Here is a 27,497-nt window from a genome sequence, read left to right on the forward strand (position 1 = left end):
AGGTAATTAATGCGGTTGTAGGGCAGACGGCTGTTACGTAAAAGCGGTTTTCCTTGATGGTTATTTCGAAAAACTTGAACACATACGTACATCATTTTATTGTTTACATTATTCAATAATATTAACGTTACAATTGAATCGAGCACTTGATAATTATCATTAGATATATTTATGTAATGGCTCCTACCATTACATTTATGGTTCACATGATGGAGAGTGACTACCACCGCCGATGGACATCTAGAACACCCTCGGTCTTGCAGGTGTATTGCTTTAAGAAATGAGTAATTACATTATTATCTTTCTTGCTGCATTTTTTTATATCCTAAATTTAAAAAATATGTCAAACTAGCTGTTTCCCTTGGCTCTATCCGCGTCTAAAAAAATCTGTACAAATAGTTTAAGTCAATTATAACGACCCAATGTTTTAAAATAAATAGATAGACAATATTATTATTAAAACCTAAATATAAAAAAAAATGTAATAACTCATGAATATCTACAGAAGAGCAACGAAAAACTTTCAACTTAAGAATGAAATGTAACTTCAATACAATTAAAATTGAACTCACATACAAATTTCTATACCAAGTGTTCCCAAATATAAATGTTATTCTAACTGGTTCAACATTTATAACTCATAAACACAAGGCAATAAAAACTTAGTGGGGTCCGAATTTGATCCGACATTCTAAGTTAAAACCCACGTGTTATCAACTGAACACGTTACCAAATTATTCAAACAGCTTCCTGGAGTCCGTTGAGTCTTGCGAAAACGAGTTTTCAAATGCAAACACTTTTCCGGTAACGATAGACACAGACAGTAGATACACGTATCTTGTACGTGTACGACTGTACGTTCCGTCGTTGCTTGGAATTAGTGAACAATACTTATTTATTTGGAACGCAACAACACACACACATCACATCACATCACAGTCAGTGTGAGGAGATAGCACTATCATCATCCTCCTGCCCTTATCCCAATTTCATTTGGAGTCGGCGCAGCATGTCTTCTTCTTCCATACTTCTCTGTCGGACGTCGTCTCACAAGTAACATTCTTTCTAGCCATATCGTCTTTCACAAAATCCATCCATCGTTTTTTTAGTTGTCTCCTACATACATACGTATATAGTACCTCTAGTAGGTAGGTAGGTAGTTAGGGTAAATGAAAAATACTATCAACAAAATTAAAATTAAAAGTTTTGTTAGTTAATTCAAAACATTTTAATATTATATTAATAAATTTCATATTCGTTACGAAGAAAATTAGAAAGAAAACCTGTTTATATTCACGATTTAATTTTTATCTATCAAAAATCAAAATTTCATCAAAATCGGTTTAAGAGGGACAAGGTAACAGACATCCAGACACTCGTATTTTAATCATATTATTGACATACAAAGACCTTGGCGGATTTTTTATGAAATAGAGTTTCTTTATAAAATTCGTTCGCGTTTAAAAAGTTATATTCAAGGTAGTATCTGTTTATAATTCAAATCCATACAATTATGTACGACAGTACCGGCGTTAATTTTATTGCAAAAATCATTTTCTTTTTATTAGCTCTAAGTATTTTTTATTATTTACGGGGCTTATATATTGGATCGAGTCAATAAACGTCAATAGGAGCCGAGTGTTTGGAAGTCGGCAGTATGCAAAAAGCACGCGAATCAGTTGATCTTGTGACTCTCTCCGATCGTGTGGTATTGCCGTACTATCCGATTATTGGAGTGAGGGAATGGAGACACATGGGCCAATACGAGTGTATTACATGCACTCGAGCTGTATATTATAAGGCTAATCTTTGTTGAGAATGGCTTCGGCCAATAGGCATTAGGAAGAAAGGTTCTTTACCTTTGCTCTTCTTATCGATATTAAAAAAAAATAATGTTTCTCGCAATGCCATAAACTAAATTTATGTAAAAGAAAAACAAACATATTTTTTTATATCTAAACCGTAATAAGATTTAAAATTATAACGTACGAAATATTTTTATATATAAAACATAAATAGAAATCTATTAATCATGGCAACACTGCTCAACAGATACCGTGCATTCATTAGGTGAAGGCGAAATAGTTGATAACAAAATCATTCGCAACGTGTCTGCCATGAGCGATTGTTTACAAATATTGAATGTCAAGGCATTTGGGTTAATTAGATATATTCGAGAGATCTATTACGATACGGACCGCTTACAACGATAACTGCATTACAAATAATACAAACACAATGATAACATTATTCATGAGAACTACTAGACGTCAATATTAATTTATTGAAAAAACATTATTACGATTTATATAAACACCGTTAAACAAACATAACGTTTAGTGTCATGTTTAAATTTTCGTTTTTGAATAAGTAATTTTTGGAAAAAAAAAATTGCTAAATAATTGATTTGATACAGTTCTGCTGATAAACTAAAAATGGAATGTTGAGATAAAATAATTAGTTTTGTACAAACGCTCCGCTGTTTCGAATGCAAACGCGGGTCACGGGTATCACACGCATTAGGACAAGAGCCATGAGGGACGCTTAATGCTTTGTTTATTAATATACTACAACTGTTCATACAACGAAACATACATCAATTTATATATTTCGAACAGTTTATAAACTATTATCTTATATTTATATATTATTGTTCAAACACAAAAATATTAAAACAGTTGACAATCTGAGGGGACAAAAGGCACTGAATTGTAGGTCTGCTTATTTATATATACACTAGCGACCCACCCCAGCTTCGCTCGAGTGCAATTTATTAATAAAAAAAAATGATATAAATATAATATATACCCTAAAGCACTCAGGAATAATGAAACTTTCTACCAGCGAAACCATTTTTAAGAATCGGATAATTAGTTATTACATACAAACGGAAAACAAATTATACCTCTACAATATTAGTATTGAGAGATACTCGCACCGTCGAGACAATATACTTGTTAAAACCTTACAAGCGGTCTTGAGATGGGGGTTAAATAAATAATCAGCCTTCGTGTCAATATATGCCAGACTACAATATACAATAAAAAAACTGAGCCGTTCTTAATCAGGTAGTGCAGTGGTCGGCCCCTAAGTAATCACTTACCATCAAGACTCCACGCAGAGCCTCATATTAACACTTATGATTCACTAAATTCATAATTTAAGTATTCACTTGACGGTGAGGCTTTATGCAAGTCCTTTTATCCACCCACTCATCAAATATTCTACCGGTTAACAGCAATACTCAGGATCGTCGTGTTGCAGTTTAAAAGGTGAGTGTAACTACACGAGAGATAGTATCCTAGTTCCCAAGTTTACCAAATGCCAGGTTTACCAAGGTGATCAGGAGGCCCATTTGCCTACCTGCACAATTAATTCATAAATAACATAACACAACAATACTAACTATTGCGGTTTGACGGTAGAATATCTGATGAGTGGGTGGTACCCACACAAGACAGGAAAATCATCTAAATCAAAATTCATTTTTATTTATTCAGTTAGAAGATAGAATATTGACCCTTTAAAACTTAAATTTATTTATTTAATTAAACGACAACTTAAATAAAATATATTTCATTAATAAATATCCTTTTTTTAGCAACAAAAATACGCTACGAGTGCAATGAACTTGTCAATACGTTTAAAACTGGTTGCATAACCTTCGGAATTGCTTCTGGACACTTTTTCTTGCTCGTTATGTTTTTGCGTGTCTTTCATCTCGGAACGCTGAAGCGGACACACGACGCAAACATATTGAATTCTTATTGCTCATTATATATTAGTACCGTTAGCAGAAAACAATTTCATAGTTAAGTTGAGGCCGCATGACGGCTTTTCGTGCTTTCCGAGGCACGGGATTGTACAACACATCCAAGTTCTAGATTCTGGGCTGTTAATAGTTTTGAACCCAAGACCTCAAAATACAGCCTAATATTTACACTAGAACATTTTGGAGCGAATTTCAACGCGCTACGTAGATCCAGGATGATAGACACTGGGCAGACTTCACCGTCAAGCACGATAGACACAAATTAAGTACATGAAAAGTCAGCAGTGCTTGCCCTGACTCCCAATCTCCGTTTAAGATTCACGTGTTCTAACTACTGGGCCATCTCAGCTAGACTTTCAAATTAGAGTAGACTTTAAAAACAGGCCGCCTTGCCATGGCTCTTGATTCAAACAGTATGTCTTCCCTGTTTGTTAACAGAATATTGAGAATATTGAAATGTGCCAGAATTTCTTCTGACATAGGCAGGTACCCTGACGTTGTTTTCCTTTACCATTAACGAGATGAATAATGACCAATAAAGCACGTGAAAATCTCAATTCGAGAGTATCGCCTAGAAACAAAATGGCGAGAAATAACGGTGCCACCATTCTTATCAGAATTCAACGCAGTCATGTTTGATCTTCAAACATATATTTAATTCAGACGCTTATTATATGTAAACATTTTATCTTAAAATTTATCCAGCTGATTATTTTTCGCACTAACAAAAGTCTACTCTCCGTTTCGTAAACAAAAAACGTACCAAAAGCAAATATAGGTACAAATATTTCTGGTAAAAAAGCAGACAATTTCGTCCAACTAATTTTATTTTTAACGAGTTATTTTTAACTCCCGTGGCTTTGCTCGCTTTTAAGCGGTTGGCCTTCAAGTTTCAAAAAAAGTAGCCTCTGTCATTTGGGGTTTAAGCTTGTCTTGTACGAAATTTCTTCAAATTTCGGTCCAGTGTTTTGACCCTGGAAGACTAACAGACAGACAGAGTTTCTTTCGGATTTATAATATTTTTAAAGGACTTCTCATTCTTGACTCTTATTGATTCTTCTTGATTCTTGACATTAATTATCTTTAATATAAATAAACATCATACCATAAACCTTTGTAATTTGAATGAGGACTTTAGTTTGGAAATTAACTGAAAAAATACAGACGAACAGCAGTATATTTGGCAGGTTTTCAATTCGGTTCCAGAAGGTTCCCAAATGGACTAAAAAAATGAGTCATTTTTCATGCCCGACCGTTTGATAAAATAATTCCAAGGCTATTAAAACAACGACTACGCAATTATTAATAAATAATCACGAGTACATTCGATAACGAAGTTTTTTTGACACATTTAGCTACATTTTTTTAACTGTACATACGTAAATAAAATTCAACCTTTAACTGTTTTATTACACCTACCCATTTGATAACAGCTGATAAAGAGAGTATAGTAACGAGGTTGTTAAAGTCTGTTAATTACATTAATTAACAAAATATTTAACTATTCGCAAGGTATCAGACAAATCATATTGATACGTGAGCATAATGGACCACAAATATAAAATAATTATTCAAATACATGTCAATGCGCCACCACTCTTGGGAACTAAGACTTTACGTCCGTTGTGCCTGTAGTTATACTGGCTCACTCACCCTTATACAGGACCGGACCGTAAGTTTAGGGGGCCCTGGGCTAACACTATTTAGGGGCCCACCTGAGACATATCTGAACGTAGACTTGAATTGAATTAATTGAATGGGTTTGTTGATTAATTGCAGGACTCGCAGGCCTGCAAACCATACGATCTGTTTAATTTAATAAAGTTATGGATTTTTGTATTATCGTCTATTTTTTACTTTGACTTGACTTAGCTGGGGGCACGATACATTGTTTTGTACGGCGAGTGTAAGCTACCCAGTCAGATTTGCACAAGGCTCTACCGCTATTAAAAGTCCTCTAGCATGGAGTAAGTAAATTAATTTATTTAATTAATTAAAAACTAGTTTCCCTCCATAATGTAACCCTGGCAAGTTGTATGCAAAATATCATGTTTGGTTGAGTAGTTAACACGATAAAGCGTAACAAATAAACTTAGTATCGGAATCATAATATTAGTGAGGAATTAAATCAATGGAAAAAATAACTTATCCATTTTGTTACTGACTTTAGATATTTTATGTTTTAATAAAGCGGAAATATACTATATTCTAAAAAACACAAAACGAAATCCTACGAATATTTTAGTATTCCAATTGATTATTTCCGTTTAGATTAAAGTACTTATTTTGATTAATTATATGAGTTTTATTTTGACCCGAAATTGAACTTATCATAAAAATCGGAAACCAGCTTCGTTCGCTAGAAACCGAACAAGAAAGGTGAGCTGGCGAATAAATAATTATAATACAAAATTACTAATTGTGTTTAAATATAATTTAAAACCTAACGTCCTCGATGTAAAATGCAGTAGGGAAAAATAAAGTGTTGGGCAGTCTGTGCGAATACGCTAATAAGAGAAGGCAGTAACAATTTATAACGATTTGAAGAATGTTTAAAGATTCAAGATAAACGATAAAGATATAGAACGCACGAGCTGTTTCACAAAAATCATATTTCAAAAATAAAATATATATTTAAACAGAACGTCTCGCAGAGTTCCTTCGGCCGAGACATCTGAGGTCTGAAGTGTTTTCTTTCCAAACCGTTGCTAGATTTATTTTCTTGACACTCAATGAGTAATTTTCATGCCTGTATATTGAATAAATATTTTTAAATTTGACTCTTGATGAGACGTAACTAACAAATCAAATATGACTACCGCATGTAATGAATTATTTAAATTAAATGATGACGGCGTCAACAATGACCCCTTCGACACACAGCGATTCATTACATTGAATATTCAATATTATACCACGACGACAGTACTTACTATTAACGTTTGGCGTTAGAATTCATTATAAATGGTACCACTGCGACCAAGACCTGGTACTTCAAATAATATACCCATAAAAGGAAGACAATAATTATCAAAACTAAAGCAAAAATATAATTTCATATCTTTTTATTTAGATTTTTTTTTAATTTTAGGTATTATTTATAAATATACAAAAACACATTACATAATTTAACATTTTATATTATTGTCTTAATAACAGCCCGTAAATATCCCACCGCTGGGCACAAAGAATAGATTGGGAGCTTATACCACTAGGCTTCTCCAGTAGAAGTCGGTGGATACCGTCCGAACTTAAAGCAATTGCCAACATTATGACAATTACTGGAAATATCTTAACAAACAAAAACCAAACAAAGCTCTAATTGTACGACACGGAATTGAACCGACGACCTCTGCAGCCTCAGCAAGCCACTGGAGAAACGACATAGTTAAATATACATCTATTTTAATATTAATTCTAGTTGTTAGTTTAGCGGCTTCGCTCGCGTTTGAGAGATTAATCGTCAGGTGTTAGGCTTAAATAAGTCCTTCCATGGCATTCAAACTAGCTTCATACAAAATTTCATGAAATTCGGTCCAGTGAAAGACAGACGGATTTGTAATATTAGTAAAAATTATAAGTACGTTTTCTCTATTCGAACTATAAGAGGAAAAAAGCCAAATAAACTACATTTGACAGCAAATTGACGCGATATCATTGGTCGAGAGCTTGATTAATCTACGACATACACTATGGATTTGCGTAAAAATTGAAATTAGAACGTCAACAAAACTGATATCGGAATTTTGGAAAGTAAAATTAAAACAAGTAGTTAAGCGTAATAGTGTTGTATATATTAATCATAAACTCTTAGTAGTGCACAATACAGCTGAGTTATTAGTAAATCTAAGGTTTGTTTATCTTTTTTCCTACTTCCATCGGAATAGACTATAATTGACATTGTACTAATCCATTATGTCTCGTGTAACGTAGACATTACGTAGTGTTTCCATTTCACCTTAGTCTATCGTGTCTATCGTTTCCTCATCGCCGTATTTGATGACGTGGATACGACCATCTTATATTAATGGCACTCTCCTTATAATGCATAAAATAGAAAGTCCGTCTGTGTTCTCTCGCATTTCAATCAGGATTAGTGATTAGATCAGATCACTGTAAAATTACTGCACCCTTCCCATATGTGTAAATATTATGATCCTCTGCCCAAAGGTCGCCTGGAAGAGATCGCTGCTTAGCGATAAGGCCGCCTGTTGCACCTCATGCAACTTTTGTGTAACAAAATTTTAGTTTTAAGTTTGGGTGCAATAAAGAGTTAATAAATAAATATATATGATAAATTTTCTGTCATAAATTAATCATTTTATTTATTTAGCAAATGCGTATCGACTCTATATCCAATGAATGCGACATTTCGATAATGGGACTTCACTTTAGTTGAATCCAGCACTGGTTTTAGGTATAAATAATTATCTATATTTTACTTTTATTTCACTTGGTGGTAGGGCTTTGTGCAAGCCCGTCTGGGTAGGGACATAACATATTACTTCCCAAGGTTGGTGGCGCATTGGCGATGTTTGTTAGTTTGTATTGGGTAATCTCCGGAACTGGTGATCTAATTCCAAAAAAATGTTTCACTGGTAGAAAGCTATATTATTAATGTATGTTATATGGTATACATTATATTAATATCATATCATTTTCTCTATTAAGAAACTGCATCCGTGCGAAGCCGGGCTAGGCGCTAGTATTTTATTATCAAACAATAGCTTACTAGTAGCCAGGTGTTAGGTATAAAGTAGCCTTTATTTTTCCTTGGGTCTCAAACTTGCTTCGTTACAAACTTAATCAAATTCGGTCAAGTGGTTTGGCCGTTAAAGCGTAACAAACAGACTTAATTTCGCAATTATAATCTTAGTATAGATTTATCAACGGTTTTAACAAAACATTTGGAATCGATTAAAAAATTTTAAGAAGAGAACATTTAAAGAACGATTTAAATTTCTAGAAAATTCTTTAAAACAATGTAACATATTAATACTCACTTGAACACATTCTTAAACAATCCAAATCCAATTGTAGACTGAAATGCCTAATTGTTGCCAAGAAAAAAAAAGCCGCCAAAAAAACTAATCGCTATTTCACTCTACATCAAAGTCATTCACAATAATAATAAAAAGAATTAAATCTTCAAAATCAATATATCACTAACACGACACTATAAAGAACCCGTTTTTATATCATTGATTTGATATAAACCAGACTTTAACAGACACTTAACAAGAAAAACTTAACATTCGTAAAAAAAAAAAAACAAAACTTATTCACAATTATAACAAATGCGACACTATAAAAAACCTTTTTCTTTAATTTTAACAAAATAATTTTAAATGTTCATATTTCGAACACGAATGACAATAGTGATGCGTCTAATATATATAATCACGTTACGAACGTATGATAGACCGGTCCGAGTATCGCAACTCGACTGCGCGCCAAACACGACAGAACGCTAATAGTGTTATCAAAAGGAGTAAATCATATGTATTTATTCTATACGTGTGACACCGTCTTTGTTCTTTTTATTTTTAGGTGCGTTGACTTTTGACACTGGTTAAGCCATTAGCGTATAGACTATACAATAAAAATCTTGACACATTACATTAAAAAAGAAAAAGATTTGAAAAAAGAACGAGTCTTATCGTAAAACACGTGGCAAAGACGTAGTTGCTTACGCTATATATAATGCACTCAACATACACAATGAAATAAAACATGCATAATATATTATGATCAATAAATAATATATATTATAAAGTTATGAATATAAACATTTTATTAGTAATTATAATTAAAATATAAACTGAATACATATTTAATCTTAGTATTGATTGATTTGTGGTAACTAATGTAGGGCACACTCAAAATACACATACGAGTAACAAAAGTGACGTTGACGAAGTCCTACAATTGGTGTTAGGGCTTTGTGCAAGCTCGTCTGTGTAGATACCACACACTCCTCAATTCTACCGCTAAACAGGGTATTATACTATAATTAGTATTGTAACTACAGCCACAAGGCACAGTCTGTTTCCTGATATCAATGCTGGATGCTGGGAGCTAAGATGTTATGTCCATTGTGTCTGTAGTTACACTGGTTCACTCAACCTTCAAACTGGAAAACAGATATACTGAGTACCGTCATTTGGCGATAGAATGTCTGATGGGTGGATGATACCTACCCAGACGGGCTTGCACACAGTAAAACATAATGATATATAGTCACCACAGCCTATAATCATTAAATAATAATAAATAAATATAAATAAATATTGGACAACATCACATACATTACTCAGATCCCAATGCAAGTAGCTAAAACACTTGTGTTATGGAAAATCAGAAGTAACGACGGTACCACATACACCCAGACCCAAGACAATATAGAAAATTAATGAACTTTTTCTACATCGACTCGGCCGGGAATCGAACCCGGGACCTCGGCGTGGCGTACCCATGAAAACCGGTGTACACCCTACTCAACTACGGAGGTCATCAACGTTATCGTTAATAAATATTAACCATTCCTTAAACCGCCGATGCGCCACCAACCTGGCGTACGATACGATTCCCTTATGCGAGTAGTTACATCTAATCAGATCATTCTACCATCAAGATAAAATACAAAAAGACTAGCACTAGAATTTACGAAACGAAGTTCTTTTACGAACTGAACTGCCTGCAGACTGAACTGGCGACCTTTCCCACGTAAAGAAAAAGCGTTGACCTCCAGCAGACCTTTCCCCCTCTTTATTTTTCTATTTATTACATACGTTTTAATATAACATTATTACAACTTATATTTTAGTATTATCAATTTAAATTTTATTCCGTTTCATTTAATTATTCTCAAACGTCATTAATTAATTCGATTGTATCTTTTATTTAATACACAATATACCGGTGGTAGGTTTACTTTGAATAGTTTGTTAAATGACGATTCAAAAGTGCTTGTAAGAGCATACTTGAATAAAGTATATTTTGATTTGATTGATTTGATTTGATAACGAAAGCAACTTCGTGCTAACCGGGTATCCCGCCACAGACCCATTAATTCTATACCCATTGTCATTACAATGTAATGCAATTAAAATTTCACCACCCCACGTCACAGCTACGTATGTCACTCACGACTCCCGAGCCAGAGCAGACGGTAGATATTTTTAGTTCACTTGGCAACCCCGACTAACGATCCGCCTTTTGAATAACGTAACTTAAAATGATCGAAAGTAAAAACAGCAACGACCGATAGATGATTTCAAATCAAATAACTCTGAATAGTTGCTTACACAATTATTCAGATATCAGAATTCCTTACAAAATTTATGAGATCCAATTTGAAATTCGAAAACGATTCGACGACAAAGGAAATAAAGATGCATAAAATTTGGTAATATTAAAACGAACAATGACTGGTGTCTCGTGAGTTCGTTCGTTCTTGCAACATAGGGTCGCCTATTGATTATCCCTGGAAACAATTTCATGTTAGCATATCAAGTTGGATTGAAAAAAGTTTCCACTGATGATAATTCGATTCATACTATCAATATTTCTTACAGCGCTAATATCTATGTGAATGTTGGAATGGAACCACTTATCATCAGGTGGCCTATTATTTGGGCCGCCTATGCATCCCATTAAAAACAAAACATTGTTTAAAAAACATGGACTTATAAAAACATTATACATGACGCGTCCAAAAAACAACGTACAAAGATATAATTTGTTAGTTCTCTACGAACGACCGCTTATCTGACGCCTCTTGATAAGCCTACGACATTTTACGAATATTTTCCATTTTCAGCAACGACATGACCTTTAATTACTTTATAAAAGTCTAGATAATGTTGTAAATAATGATAAACACCTGACTTACTATCGACAATGATAAGAGTAAAAACCAAAACGAATCAAAAGTGTAAAGATATCAATATATTTTTACCATTTATTTTACAAATAAAATGTATCCTATCTTGGCTTAGGGCATAGGGCATTGTTCTCTGATTTATGAAAAAAGTATCGAGTCTTTTAAACAAAGTGTGTACATGGCAACAGACTGCCTGAGAGGCAGAAATATTTTGAACAATAACGATTCGTATGTATGTATTTTAATTTTTTAATCTAACTAGGATATAGATTGCATCAATTAAGTATTTTTATAAACATTAAGAAAGTGGAAGGTGCAGAGCAGTTTTGTAAGAACTCTCTGTATGTCACTTGTGAAATGTTGAAAGCTGACTAACGGCGATACTCAATTTTGAATTGATTCCTTAGATGTTGTATTTTGGTCAATGTCGCATATAACTTATCACTTGACTCAACTCAACTCTTAAGTCATTTTAATAACAATAATATATGATAAGAAAATAAAAATTGCACAACTTATTTTTGAATAATCAATTATTTATAATTTTGTAATTTAGTTAAACTTTGCGACATCTGACTTCTGTTTTAATCCTATGCAGTCAGGCAGCATTCGTGTAGATGCACAGCTACGTACACGAGTGTCCGTCTCCTAAACTATATACAGTTTGAAAAGTAGCAACAATCAAAAAAATATATTATTACAATAAAGATAACATAAATTTAATGTAACATAATTTTATACTTAGCGGTAGGGCTTTGTGCAAGCCCGTCTGAGTAGGTACCACCCAGTCATCACGTGTAATTCTACCGCCAAACAGCAACATTTAGTACTGTTGTGTTATAGTTTGGAGCGTGCATGAGCCAGGTACAAGAGACGTGACGTCACATTTTCCAGGGTCGGTGGTGCTTTGGCGATATAAGAAATAGTAATTTTTTTTACGGCGCCAATGTCTATGGACATTGGTGACCACTTACCATCAGGGGTTTATTTGCAAGAAGTATGCCATAAAAAATAGAAAAACACTGTTGTTTTTAAGACTAGCGGGGTAAATTCAGGTAAAACGATCATTAGTAATTAATGGGCGCGACTAAAACATTGGCCAAATTAAGCATTGGCCACCAACGTCTTAGCAAAACATTGATAAAATATAATCGAGACATTATTGTATTACTTTTCAATAAATTAATGCGCTTAATCAAATACTTTCCATTTCACAGTACGATTTCGCCAATTAGAAATCGAGATAATACTGTTTGGACTGATAACAAGGAACACCTAACGTACTATCAATAAAGAAAAAATAGTGAACAAAACAAAATAACTAAATCAACGAATTGGCACATTATTATATAAACTAGTACTTTTATCTGAACATACAAATGTCAATAATTATTATTAAAGTACCCCTAAGCCACCCCGCATCGGCTTCGCAACGTCAGAAAATTATATATACGAAAATATAAAATTTAATAATAAGAAAAATTCCTATCTTCAATAAAACATCGCAATATTTAAGTCGATTCACACAAAACATTAATGCATTACACACCTAAGGTTTCCTCGTGAATTACATCGTCCATTTGTGAAAAACTTTTAAAAACTCATTAGTTTAAGTTTTTCGCGTTCAGACAGATGAAGAGGGGAGGGGTTTTGTTTTATAATTCGTTAATATAATCATCATCAAATTGGTATATTCCTTAAAAAAATTGTGTGAGTTTAAAAAGTTATCTATGAACTGAAGAAGCATAAACAATATCACTATTCAAGATTCATGACAGAGTAATCAGTATTAATTTCGGAAACGAGTGTCTACATCCTTGGGAAACGAAGTACAAGGAAGACCTGCGACTAAAGCATTGAGAATCTCTGGACATTTGTGAAATACTTGATTTCGTTAAAACAAATTGATTAGTCGTTCAGTTAAATTGGCAGTGATTTGACACCGTAGAACTTTTCATTTTCAACTTTTGGTGATTTTATTAGTATTTTACGTTAATTTGTAGACAATTTAATTATTAATTTAATCAAAGCACTCGTCAATTAAAATCAAAATATAAGATCTGGCTAATACGAATCATTTATTTATAGTCTAAGTGCTATTAATTTATTTTAAATAAAGATTGCACTTTCTATATCAAAATATGTCCAAATTTTCTTGGCACGTTACCTTCGTTTCTTGGCAACGAATGTCTTCGATCTGATATAACGACAGCCTGATATAATCACGACACATAAATCGTGAATCGTATAAAATCTTAAGCAATTATGATGATTTTGAGTAAATTTTTTTTTTATTATGATGAAGTGTCTCCAATTTACAGCAAGAACCACGCGAAATATTATCATTTTAAAATGTACGATTGTTACGATAATCATATCATTTTCATTAATGCTAAATTTAAATTGCACCTGAGCGAAACCGGGATGTGTCTCTGGTTACTATATAAAGAACAGAGACAAACATTAATGACGTATCAGAATAAGTGATATCACAAAAAATAATATATAAAAAACTGGTCATATTAACTACAATCTACAAAATCATCGTCACCGATAGACGATAAAGACAAACTAAACACGCGCTCTATAAAAAAATTTTTTTTTCAAAGCCCTTATACCATACAAAAAAATCTCTTTAAGCACGAATCTGACGAGTGTAAAAAATATCCAGTTATTCGATATTATGTGGGAACCGGTGCTGAGTGCACCGGAATACCCACTAAAGAACCAGCGATACCTGCTCCGTCTCTTCCATCGTGCCATCACGGTTGCGAAAGTCCTGTTACTGTGCCCATATCCCAGTTATGTCAATAGCGCTATTTAACAAGAAATAGTCAAAGACGGTACGATAAATATGTCGGCCCGACTTAATGTTAACCAAAACTAAGTATCAAACATTTATTACGAAGAACAATAATGTTAAAAAAATCATATAGAACATAAAACCTTATTACCTAACTCCATAAATCATGAAATTATGAAACATACACTTAAAAGTAGCAGCCTCCAAAGATCCCACAGCTGGGCTAAGGCCTCCTGTTCCCTTAATTAGAATATTTAAAAGTTATTCCACTACGCTGCTCCAATGTTGGTGGATACACATGTGACAGAATTTCATTGAAATAAAACACGTGCAGGTTTCCTCACGATGTTTTCCACGCAAAAGCAAATTTTACACTTACCTCATCAAAATATTATTACATTAAAATACTTTGTAACAGGTTAAAATCTTTTAAAGAGCAAGAAATCACCTTGAAGGAACTGTATGTTAACTGCCCATAACTGAGCTAAGTCCTCGTCTCCTTTTGAAAAGTTTCGGAGCTCATTACACCACGCTGCTCCAATGCGGGTAAATGGATACACGTTACTAATCATCAACCGACACAGATTTGCACATGTTCTTTCAATACCGAACACAAGATGAATTATAAATACATATTAAACACATGAAAATTGTTTGTTATTATTATAAGATTCATGAGATTCGTGTGCTTATCACTGGACTTTATTGAGCATCGTAGTATTTTATTATGTCATTGCATCCGTGTTTATTAGATATATTTATATTTTAAGATAAGTTGTTTTACCATAGATGATAAACACATATAAACTCATTGACGAATAAACGAATTATATTAATTCATATAGATATTTGTGTTGTATAACACTACCTACTGACTTTCTCGTTGGCCTAGTGGCTATGCGTAAAGCCACAGTTCCCGAGATTCTAGATCCAGACACCAGTTCGCGCAGACAATATTATTCGGTTTTTCGGTCTAAAAAAAATCTTAGTCTGGAAGTTAGGGTTTGCACCCAGAAACTCGGTACCTGTGGTTAGCATATCAATGAGGCAATCTAGTTTCAAAACTACCAAAACATCCCTTTATCTGAACATGCAACGTTTAGTTAAGATCCACGTATGATACCCAACTGGCCTCAGTTCAGTTTTTATGTATTCTTGCGAAATTGCAATACAAAAGTTAATATCGATTCGATCCTCTCTAATCCATCGCGAACATGTGGAATGAAATGAATCACTATTTGAATAAATTTATTTTGAACTCAATATATCCAGCAGACACTAACAAACTGTAATAAGAAATGGAATATGCATACTCAAGACATTTGAATAGGATTAACGAAAATATAAATATTATAAAAATAAAATACGTGGGCGTCTCGGGACGCCCGACAGAAGTGATAACTTAAACTACTCTAAGTTGAACTATTCAATATTGAAATTAAACTTGAGAAAAGCTTCGGTTATTACTTAAATTTTATATATATTAATATGATAATGTAAGGAAAAGATGTAATAAACTCCTTTATAAAATATATTTTATTCTTAATTTGTACTAGTACTAAATTGTTACTAAGAATGTATAAGAGAAAGGGAAACCAGACTGTCTGGTGCCGTAACGCGTTACGTAACGAAGCGGTTTACCCTCCCATAAGAAGTTATCACTTCAAAAAACAATATGCAAAAAACAATTTTATGTAGCGGGCCGCTCTGCTGCATTGTTTACGTTGGATACGATCAACCATCTGCATTGCAGACTTCGGTTCTGCACGAGTGAATGAAAAAATGAACGAGCAGGTTCACTAGTATGTTAAGAGCCCAAAACACAGGAAAAAAAGCAGCTTATTGAAAATAAAAATTAAAACATTAATTATATTAAAATAAGGCAAAACAAAAATTAATACAATCTGTGATATTCCAATGTGAGATATTGTATTAGAGACATTTCCCTCTATTTACTGAAACACTGATGATTACACTGAAAATTAGACTGACTAACATAACTTTAATCTGGACAATCATTGGTCCATACCAAAACGGTATCCACTGACGCAGTATTCGACCAATGAGCGTTCAGTATTTAGACAGAATTTTTATTTTCAGTTAGAATAAAAGCCTTTCTACAATTACTAATCCGCATTGAATGCGAATCGATTTTCTCAAGGCTTCAGTTATAATGGATGTCTAGAAATCAATACACGTGCCATAACGCAAATAATTATAAGAAATAATTATTGAGTTTTCAGTTCTGTGGACATGAATAATAAAACATGTTTATAAGGTTCTACAAACGTTTATATTGAAGGTCAAATATATACAAAGAAAAAAATCTGTATTTTTGTGGACTCGCCGTGAGGGCAATACGCAGCTCTCGAAAGTTTAATCACAAACAAATTAATGGTTTAGAAATACACAGAAGAAGAAAAGACAAACATTCATCAAGATTAAACGAAATCTATACTGATATTATAAATGCGAAAGGAACACTGTCAGTCTGTCTTCCTTTCGCTCTCACAGCCAAACCACTTTTCACACCAAATTTCTTGAAATTTGGTGTGAAACTTTAATAAACTACTAAACGAAGAATATAGGGTACTTTTTTATTTACACCTGAAAACCAAACACCAAAACGTGTGCGAAGCCACAAGAAGATTATTAGTATAGACTACTGCTTTCCATGAGCAACATATAAAGTAAAACTTCATTATTTTTGTACATAAATACAGTATCTTTGTAATTCCATTACGTTCTTACGTAAAATAAATTACGACGGTTATATCGATCTTGATAGAACTGTTCAAATAAAAAACTATAATCTATTTATAATAGACGTTCATTGAAATGTTATCATAAATAATAACCATGAACCGAGGCCTTGTGATGATGAAAAAAACTCTATACAAATAACATCGTGTGACGTGTTTGTATTCAACAGCGATGGCGACATGTCTCGGCGAGGTGTTTTCCTGAACATCGGAGACGTTTGAACGTGGTAACAGACACTTGGAAGCGAGCTGATATATGCAAGATCACGTATTTATGTCTTCAAGTACTGCAACACCAAAATACCAACTAACATGGCGAAATAATAAAGACATTTGTTTTTGTCAATCATTTTTTATTACAACAATCATTTACTTAGAAAATTTCTTTCTTTTATAGTTTATGGAACTGAATTAATTCATTTTCTTATTCTATACTAAAATATAGACGATTGTGTACGACATATGCAGTATTAAATTATATATTTACCTTGAGAACCTTCTATGTTTTAACTTCGATAGGAAATTAGAATTAACATCGCACAACATTGAGGTCGGAGTGATAAAAAATTTTAAATTTACAGCAAATTTATATAGAAAAAAAGGAATGTCCTAAAGGAATTAAACTACAAAACGTAGACACTTGAACATCTCTGTAAAGCAGGTAACCTAGCTTAAGGGAAGTGAAATAAGCTCCAAATTTTCTCCTCAGAGACGGTCTTAGCCCAATAGTGAGACATTTGCAGGTTTTTGTTATTCCCATGTGGGTACAGTTTTTGATAAATATTCTACTTTCTCCTTCTAAAATTAATATTAACGTAATATAAATTGTAACATATAATTTATTTACATTTCTCCACTAAACACTTTACCACATTAGATATAAACAGCTTCATATTCATTGAATATTAACAACGAAAAACCACTTTAGACCGCATGCAAAAAGCCGTATATTAGTTTGACGACTGAGATACAATTTTACACGCATTTAAATAATCATTTTGACCTTTAGACCGTCGTAATAAGGTTCATTAATTAAATAACGTTTCAGATGTAAACCGAAACGAAAAGGTAAGGATATAGAACGTAGGAGCGAGCGGTTTTTAAAAACATAGTAGAAAATTGAAAGCCTTATTTCGTAAATATATAGAAGTTAAGATACATAATAACAATTTGTCAAAGAGAAAAAAGTTCTCAATTAAACAATACATTTTTATAAAAAAGTTATAATAACGGTCCTTCAGAAGAGATTCAACAAATTAATTTTTTCTAAGCCATTTTAATTGATACCTGTCCATTGTTTAACCTCGCCATCATAACCCAGTCAATTAAAATATTTCGAAATTTTTACATTCCAATCTACGTTCTGAAAAGGTTTAGAGTTAATTTCTAACAAGATTTAATCTGGTCTGGTCTTCAAATACATATAGGCACTATAAACTTGTAAAGTTTTTATTAAATTTTCCGTCTAGACAAAAAAAATAAAAATAACAAAAAGGTTGTTATTGAAATTGTATGGCTTGTCTAGCATTTAACCGGTATATTTAATTGTCATGACCACATAAAGTCGGTTTTTATAACTAAGGATTGTTGAAGAATGTTGCTGCCGACATTTTGTAATATTCTAACTCAGATGTAGTAAGTTATGTATAAAAATCGGTTGCTTTATGAGATCAACTTTAGACAAACTTAAATGGCGGGGGTTATTACATCCAAAAACCGGTTTCAATTAATACAGAAACGGCTATAGCCACAACCACTTTTTCAAGCCGCTATGTTCCTTAATAGTTCCTCAGATGCCCACAGTGATACAAAACAATAAAACCCTGTATACACGTAATTAATCTTCAGTAAGTTTTAATAATTGCTTAATTTGTGTTTATAATTCATCTCTTGCTCGGCGGTGAAGGAAAACATCGTGAGGAAACCTGCATGAGCCTAATTTCATGGAAATTCTGCGACATGTGTATTCCAACCAACCCGCATTGAAGCAGCGTGGTGGAATATGCACCAAACTTTCTCCTCAAAGGGAGAGGAGGCCTTAGCCCAACAGTGGGAAATTTACAGGCTGCTAATGTCTAAAAAGTTTTATTAGCTAGTATTAATATATTTCAAGATCTTATTACGACCATATAGGCGATTGGCCATCGAGGCCACTGAGAGGTGCTTAATCCTCAGTAGTATTATGTCATTCTGACCAACACCACGACGATCATTGTTTAAGGAAACTAGCCAAGTGTGCGGGACTTTGCATCGAATATGTCCTTTTGAGTACATAAATGTATTCGCAAATACAAGTGTAAGAGACATTTCCCAAGACACAGAAAACAAATCCTCTTCGACCTACTGGTTAACCTTCGTGTCTTCTCCTTTCTACGTTACATTAGAAAAATCATCTGTGCTCTTTTAGTACAACTAATGCAATTAAACTAAGTACTTAAATGGAACATACCCTCGATTACGGAAACGGCATCTCCGTTATCCATTAAAACTAGAACATTTTATCCTTTAATCTGAAGATCTACTTATCCTTAGGTCGGCATATCTTTGCTCAATCGCTCCCGGGTGAAGCTTTACCAAGTCTTACTCTTTATGTATATCTAATACGCTAATATCTCTATTATATTTTGCACCGCTAACGTTCTTATCCCTTACATACTACTAACGTTCTTTACTGATATATCTTTATTTATAATACAACACTAACCCACCACTCTACTTAAATCCACTTTAATATTTCTCCCAAAGTTCCGATACCAGTTTCGTCGACGTTCAAAACGCCATTTTTGTGCAGATTGTGAATATATTTGTCACGTCATTTCTGTATGAAATATTGTTTATTTGGCTTTTGTCCTTTTTTGGTTGGAACGTACTATACAATGCTTTTTATTGAAGGCTTCTCTTCTTCAGATCTTGTGGATCGTCATCGCAGCTTCGATGCGAGGAAACATTACAAATAAAACGCTCATTTAATGTAACCCCAACCTTATTCAGCCCGCGATTCAGTACAAGTGTACCGAATGCACTGAAGAAAATCGACTAGGTTCCATTTAAAAGGTAAATAAACATCACACACTATAAATTAGACTTTATTACCGTTACCAGTAAATACTATTATCAGTTATCAGTTCGATATTTATGCATCATAATCTTATGAAATCCGGTCGTGAATAACAACTGTACGTATTGTTAAAGGCTTAATGTTATGGATGTTTGTGTACGATTTGTATTGTTATCATCATTAAGTTTATAAATCTTGCTTAACTATTTACTATATACAATTGTTATGACGTATTGTTATTCGGCGTCGCATAGAAGGCTATGCCTGAGTAATCAGTTATAGCTTTCTTGTGTAATGTCAAATATAATACTCAGATCTAATCAAAGACAATGATAATTTGACATAGACAATTTTACTACTTTTTACCAATACCTAACATTTTTTTATAATAAACATCCCAATTAATCGCGGACGCTGAATTTTACCAATCGCGTCAGAATTTCATATTCTATCGGCATCACCTCGATGTCCGAAAATCCACAACAGCGCGATTTTTACAGCATTTTCTGCCTCGCAAAACAACTCTGTGAAACTACATTTGCCAACGGTTCTTCCGAACAGATTTCACTTAGGAAACTTCGAGAAAAGAGTCTATTCTTACAAGCCCCGCAGTGTTGCAGATGTCCATGGGCGATGGACGGTCACTTATATAAGGGAAGTAAAGACATATATTTTGTAAGTAAAATTTAGCAACCGAGCTAATATGTCACCAACATTTTTACTAAGTTGACAACATTTAATCTCTTTATTTATGTTTATAGAAGGGCTATTAATTATTTAGATATTTAGCAAATCCTAATATTAGCAATTGCAATTTAGAAGACCAGACGCCATACGTTGACTTGTCAGATCTAAACACAGTGAAAACAGTTACATCAGAATAATAACATTTCGACACACGATACTATTTTTGGATTTCGATGATAAACATCTGTTTTGGAACAATAAATATCTAAGGCCTATTACAAGTCCATCTAATTCACTGTAAAATGAAGATAAATTTGACATTTCTTTGTAAATATTTTTTATTTAAATGGACTTGAAGTTAAAAGTTCTGATTGATTACGTAAAAGAAATAATCTTCATAAATAAAGCATATTCAACGATTGGCGCCAAGCAAGCGGCCAGCCCCAGGTGTCCACTACAGAACTACGGCTAGGTTTTTGTCATAGTTTTAAAATAGACTAAATCGACTTCAGATAAATGGGATAAGGACAAATGATGATGGTGTTGTCAAGATTGTTAAAAAACAAGCGTAAGACAACTCCTTTCTACGACTTCTTTATTAGTTTCGATATTCACTACGTAATTATTATGTTTTTTAATTACTTTTAGTTGTGGCAGATCATTTTGCGACACGAACGATTGTCCAGTACGATCGTGGTTACATTCTACATTACATTAACAATCTGTAAATTTCCCACTGCTGGGCTAAGACCTCCTCTCCCTTTGAGGAGAAAGTTTGGAGCATATTTCACCACGCTGCTCCAATGCGGGTTGGTGGATACACATGTGGCAGAATTTCGTTGAAATTAGACACATGCAGGTTTCCTCGCGATGTTTTCCTTCACCACCGAGCACGAAATGAATTATAAACACAAATTAAGCACGTGAAAATTCAGTGGTGCTTGCCTAGGTTTGAACCCGCAATCATCGGTTAAGATGCACGCGTTCTAACCACTCGGCCATCTCGGCTCGTGGTTACATACTTAACTAAATTTTAAATTATAACAGTAGCTGATTCTTAAAACTATAAAACGATTAAATCCGTATTTTATTCCACTGACAAAAAACCTCAAATTGTCTTATATGGTCGTTAGTTGATTTACAAGATAAACATTCCATTCAAGTAATCATAATAGTCGAATAAAAGTTATAAATAAAACCTAATTCTGAAATCATAACATTTATAGATAACAATCATTTGTTAAAACATACAATTACAATGTCTGTGTTCGTTTCGTTTTATTAACAAACAATGTGACGCTCTAAGGTATAATATTCATGTTCATATTATATAATTTATTAGGTTTGTATTACGCACAGAATCCATACAAGAAAAACAAATGAAATAAAAGAATTGACAAACAATTGTAGTGTCAATATTAATGTTTTTAATACTTTTTCTCTCAAAACAATAATTATTAATAGAATATTATAGCGCGACCGTGATGTCTTAATACTATAACCTTATTATCCATATATTTATGTAATAGGTTATAGGACTGTTTTACGTGATCGAGAGCCGCATAACGACTTTAGCACTGTAAGAAACATTAATTCGTCGGTGCTACCAACCTTGGGAGCTAAGTTATTATATCCTTCATGGAAAGACATTGGCTCGCACAGTTCAAGCTGCAACACAACAATACTAAGTACTGTTTGGTGGACAACTATGGTAGGTACTTATCCAAGCGGGCTTGCAGAAAGCCCTATCACTAAATGAGAAAGGTAAAAGAGAAACAGTTGACATTATATAGATATAAATCTTAATAATCAATAAGTCTAACCAAACACCTTCCTAACATTAGAATTATTAAGAGGCAACCTTCTCGTCGAGCTCTAGAAAGCTTCTCTAATGAACACAAAACAAACGATGTAAAATAATAATATTCAAATAATTTAGGTATCGACTATTGTACGTACGTCAATGTAATAAAAAATTGAATGACATTCAATTTGACGTTTTTTGTCGCACGGAAGTTCAACCGGCTTAATGTAACTGGTTAGGCTAACGTCGTCAGGTATTTTGGTACTAAGACAAGTTTATGTGATAAGTATTCATTCCAACGGCAGGAAGAGTAAAGATAAACAAATCTTAGATTAACATAATCCATACATCTAATATGATGTATACGGTTCCACAACAGGATCCCAAAAAGCGTTCAAAATGAAATCAAAAGCCAAATAAAAAAAAAAATGTTAAGGAACGCGTGTTTGCTAAAGGTTATTATAAAATTAGTAAGTTTATGATTGATATGGGAATGAAACGATCGCCTCCTGGCTATTTCTTTTCATATTGAAAACATGTTAATAATAAAATTGAATTGAAAAAAAAAGATACGCTGAGTTTCTTACGACGGTTCATCTCAGGTCAGAGTATTTTTCCGAACCGGTGGTAGTGTTTAATTTGACAATCAATAAATAAGTATTACATACTTCTATATTGAATAAAGGAGTTTGAGTTTAATAGCTTCGCTTTATTGTGCACTACGGACAATTCTCGCTTAATATATCTTTGTTTATAACACAACAGTACCCACACATTAATTACCTCGTAATTTATGATAACAACTTCATCATAATTGCAACGGCATTTTATATATTCATTTATATCAATTTATATTAAAGTTATATAGTAGACTATAGAATAGACTCCAACCACAGTAGGACCAAAGCCAAATATACAACATTTGACATTGATTTGACGCGATATCATTGGTCGAGAGCTTGAATAATCTATGATATTAATTATGGATTTTCGAAAAAATCGCAATTTGAACGTCGACGAAGCTGCTATCGGAACTTTAGGAGTAAAATTTATTTCGATACAAGTCTTTAAGTGGAATAGTATTGTATTATAAATAATGAAATATTAATCAAGAGCTGTTAGTAGTGCACAATATAGCCGAGCTATTAACAAATCGCAAGGAATACGAAAATCTAAGGTTTATTTACCTTTATTCCTTCTGCGATTGGAATAGACTATAGATTGTTTTAGATCACGATCAATGATGTCATGTAAAACCAAGGACGAAGTTGCTTATTTAACTTTACGCCTGACATTGGAACAGACTATAAATGATATACTATAGACGTCTGTTTATGTAATCTGACAAAATAAAATATTCTTTATTCGAGTAGCTTCATAAAAGCACTTTAGAATCGTCATGTTACAGTATAGAATTAAATGTAAATGTGTTAGAATTCAGCCGCACGAATTCGAGGAAGCAGTGTCTAATTAATCTGTTATAAATATATCAACATTTTTAATTTTATCAAATACGACCGACTGTTTTAGTTGATCTCTAAATTAGGTATGAAATAAAAAAGATAAAAAATTGAGGACAACAATCACACGGTAACAAGATAAACAATAACACAAGATAAGCGAAGCAGCTACTATACTAGTAGTTGGTACGGTTCCACATTCATTAAACGTTCACGACATCACGATCGCGCTATAATATACTATCAACCATTATTGTCTTGAGAAAAAAGTAATGAAAACATTAATATTGACACTACAATGATTGTTTGTCAATATCTTTATTTCATGTATTTTTCTTGTTATATGGATTCGATATTGGAGCCCATAAACTTCCTCAATAAAAAAAGGGGATGGCAAGCGGCTTCAATTACAGGCAAGCACCACTGAATTTTTATGCCCTTAATTTGTGGTTATAATTCATCTCGTATTTGGCGCTGAAAGAATACATCGTGAGGAAACCTGCATTTATCTCTTAGCTGTTTTCTTAATAATTTTATGACATTACGAAAATTTTTAAATTGATGAACAAACCTATAAAGAAGAAAATTTGTTTTTATCCGACTAGGAACTTTTAAATTCTCTGCTTTTTCTGTAATATAAATATAAACCTTCACTTCATCACTCTTTTGAGTGATGGAAACCGAATTAAAATCCGTTGAGTAGTTTAAGAGATCTAAGCTTACAGACGGCGGGAAGCGACTGCGTTAAGCAATAAAATTCAAACGAAAGTAACAAAATATTTACTTTAATAATTAAAATCAACAACTAGATTATAATATATTGAATGTTTATTTTAATTAACAAGCACATTAACTTAAATATGCTGGCTATCGTTTTAATTATTTTGTTTTGCCTCTGTGATGAATAATTGCGTTTAATGAGGTCAGTCGGAAACCCGACGATAGCAAATAAACTTTAATTTGCGATAACTCTCGACCTAACACAGATATAAAACTAAAATACTCAAAAATATATCGTATTAACGGGGCGCTCCGGAATCGCACGGGTTTAAATTTAAAAATAAAGAGAATGATATGACATAAATATAATATATAATAATATATGTCGTCGATTACGAATAATTAGTAACTCGGTTGATTTTGTTGTATCTGTGGGGTGTGACCGCCCTGACGTAATGAGTCACGTGATCGGAATCGTTTGAAGGGACAACTTTTAAATTTTTAATTCTTTCGAGAGCGGTGAGTCGGAAGCTAAATTTTAGTATAGAGAGCGATACAGTTCGGACATTCCGAACGGGACCGTTCACGCAACTCTGATGGTTATAATATACCTACTTTATAGTTTGTGATTGCTTGTATCATTGTGGTTAATTGCCGAGACCTACGCCATGAACCCTGTACCAGAAGCTCCTACTGATGATGGGCGTGCCGCTGATCTATCGCATATAGTGTAGTTTCAGAGTTAATCGATTTTTTTATGATATAAATTGGCGGACGAGCATATGGGCTGGTAAGTGGTCACCATCGCTCATAGACAATGGCGCTGTAAGAAATATTACCTATTCCTTACATCGCCAATGCGCCACCAACTTTGAGAACTAAGATGTTATGTCCTTTGTGCCTGTAGTTACATTGGCTCACTCACCCTTCAAACCGGAACACAACAATACTGAGTACTGCTGTTTGGCAGTAGAATATTTGATGAGTGTGCGGTACCTACCCAGACGGACTTGCACAAAGCCCTATCACCAAGTAAATAATATTACGAACAAACATATCTTTCCCCTTTAGAATATTATATAGAATATACTATATATTGCTGCTTAGCGGAAGAATATATTATGATAAGTGAGAGATAGCCACCCAGCAGGACTTGCACAAAGTATGACTACCCAGTAAATTGGTGCAGTAATTTCTACAATAGGTATTTATTGTCAATTCAAATATTTTCTTGCAGTTATGGAAATGACGCAAGAAAATAATTTCGCAAAGATCACGTTGAAGATACGAGGAGATTAATCTGTGAACGTCATCTATTTTAGACATTGAACGATTGACTATCTTACAAAAGAAAATTAGTGACTTAAATCTATTTACGATACATCTCCCGCCATATTGTCAAATCGAATTATAAAACAAAATTGTTTATTACGCTTTCGTTTAAAGATAACTGTTTTGTGACAACACTGTCATAATTGCATCGACTAAATAAACACAATAAAAAATAACTAAATCGCGTGCAGTTCAGTCCTTAATAGATCTTTTCAATTAGAAGTATTATTGTCATTACCAATAGAAGTTATACTTTAAAAATCCATATAAAACATTGTTAAAAAAAAATACCTTTCAGTTTCTATAGATAAAACATTTCCAACCCAATTCTTTTTTTAAAAAGATCTGTAAACAGCTATGTATGACCTGACCTCCTTGGGATAAAAGCTTCACTCGTGACCTGGTTGCGTTCTTAAAAGCAAATTATAAGAACTAAATATTCTTTTTAATAAAGCCATAGATTGATGATTATAAATCATGATAAGACATTAAATTGAATTGTATCGATTACCAAGAATAAAATATCGGTATTCGTGTATTCTTCCCACTGAATTTTAATTTCACTTAAAACTGACATACCCTTCAAAAAATAATGAAAGAAATTGAGGTACCTTATACTAATTATAACGTCGTCGTTATAGGTAGGTTATACTCTGCCTCCACAACTTGTAATCGTGCACTTACAATCCAATAAAACGGAATACCTGACTAGACAGGAAATTATTTATATTTTAGCGGCATGATAGAATCTACCTTCACTAGGGCCTCTACTTGATCTCCCCCCTCCCACATTTAATAAATATGAGACAGCCACCCAGAACATTAGCTACGACCACACCTTGATTTGTATCTCGTTTGAAGATTGAACCAGTATAATTACAGGCACAAAGCGCATTACTTATTAGTTCCCAAGGTTTGGGCGCATTGGCGCGATGTAAAGCAAAATTTCTTACAGCACCATAGATATAGACCGAGGTGAAAACCTACCACCAGATACCACCCACTTACCAGTCCACCTTCGTGGTAAAAATAAAAATAACCTAGTTAATCTCTGTTACGGTAAAAATATAATACTGGTGTAGCATTGTTATCATTTACAGAGTAACGTTTCACGGTGACTTTATCACGTAACACACGCATGATGTTTGTTTAACTGAGACATTTACCAGAATCTCATTAGATATTATCAATTACATGATAGCCAGCTAAACCCT

The 27,497-nt window shown here is 33.3% G+C and overlaps 1 protein-coding gene across 3 annotated transcripts in view; it reads right to left on the minus strand.

Annotated features, from left to right (window-relative positions):
* Nucleotides 1-27,497, minus strand: part of LOC113393623 (uncharacterized) — a 91,807-nt gene that overhangs the window by 60,968 nt on the left and 3,342 nt on the right. Inside the window, exon 1 of one of the 3 annotated variants that reach the window (XM_064219058.1) lies at nucleotides 8,776-8,929. The exons of the other annotated variants lie outside the window; for them this stretch is intronic. The gene's annotated coding sequence lies outside the window, so the exon portion shown is untranslated. Of the gene's footprint in view, nucleotides 1-8,775; nucleotides 8,930-27,497 lie in introns of those variants that run through there. 3 annotated transcript variants of the gene reach the window in all.

The sequence above is a fragment of the Vanessa tameamea genome, chromosome 25 (assembly GCF_037043105.1).
Source record: "Vanessa tameamea isolate UH-Manoa-2023 chromosome 25, ilVanTame1 primary haplotype, whole genome shotgun sequence".
In the NCBI taxonomy this organism is placed as follows: Eukaryota; Metazoa; Arthropoda; class Insecta; order Lepidoptera; family Nymphalidae; genus Vanessa; species Vanessa tameamea.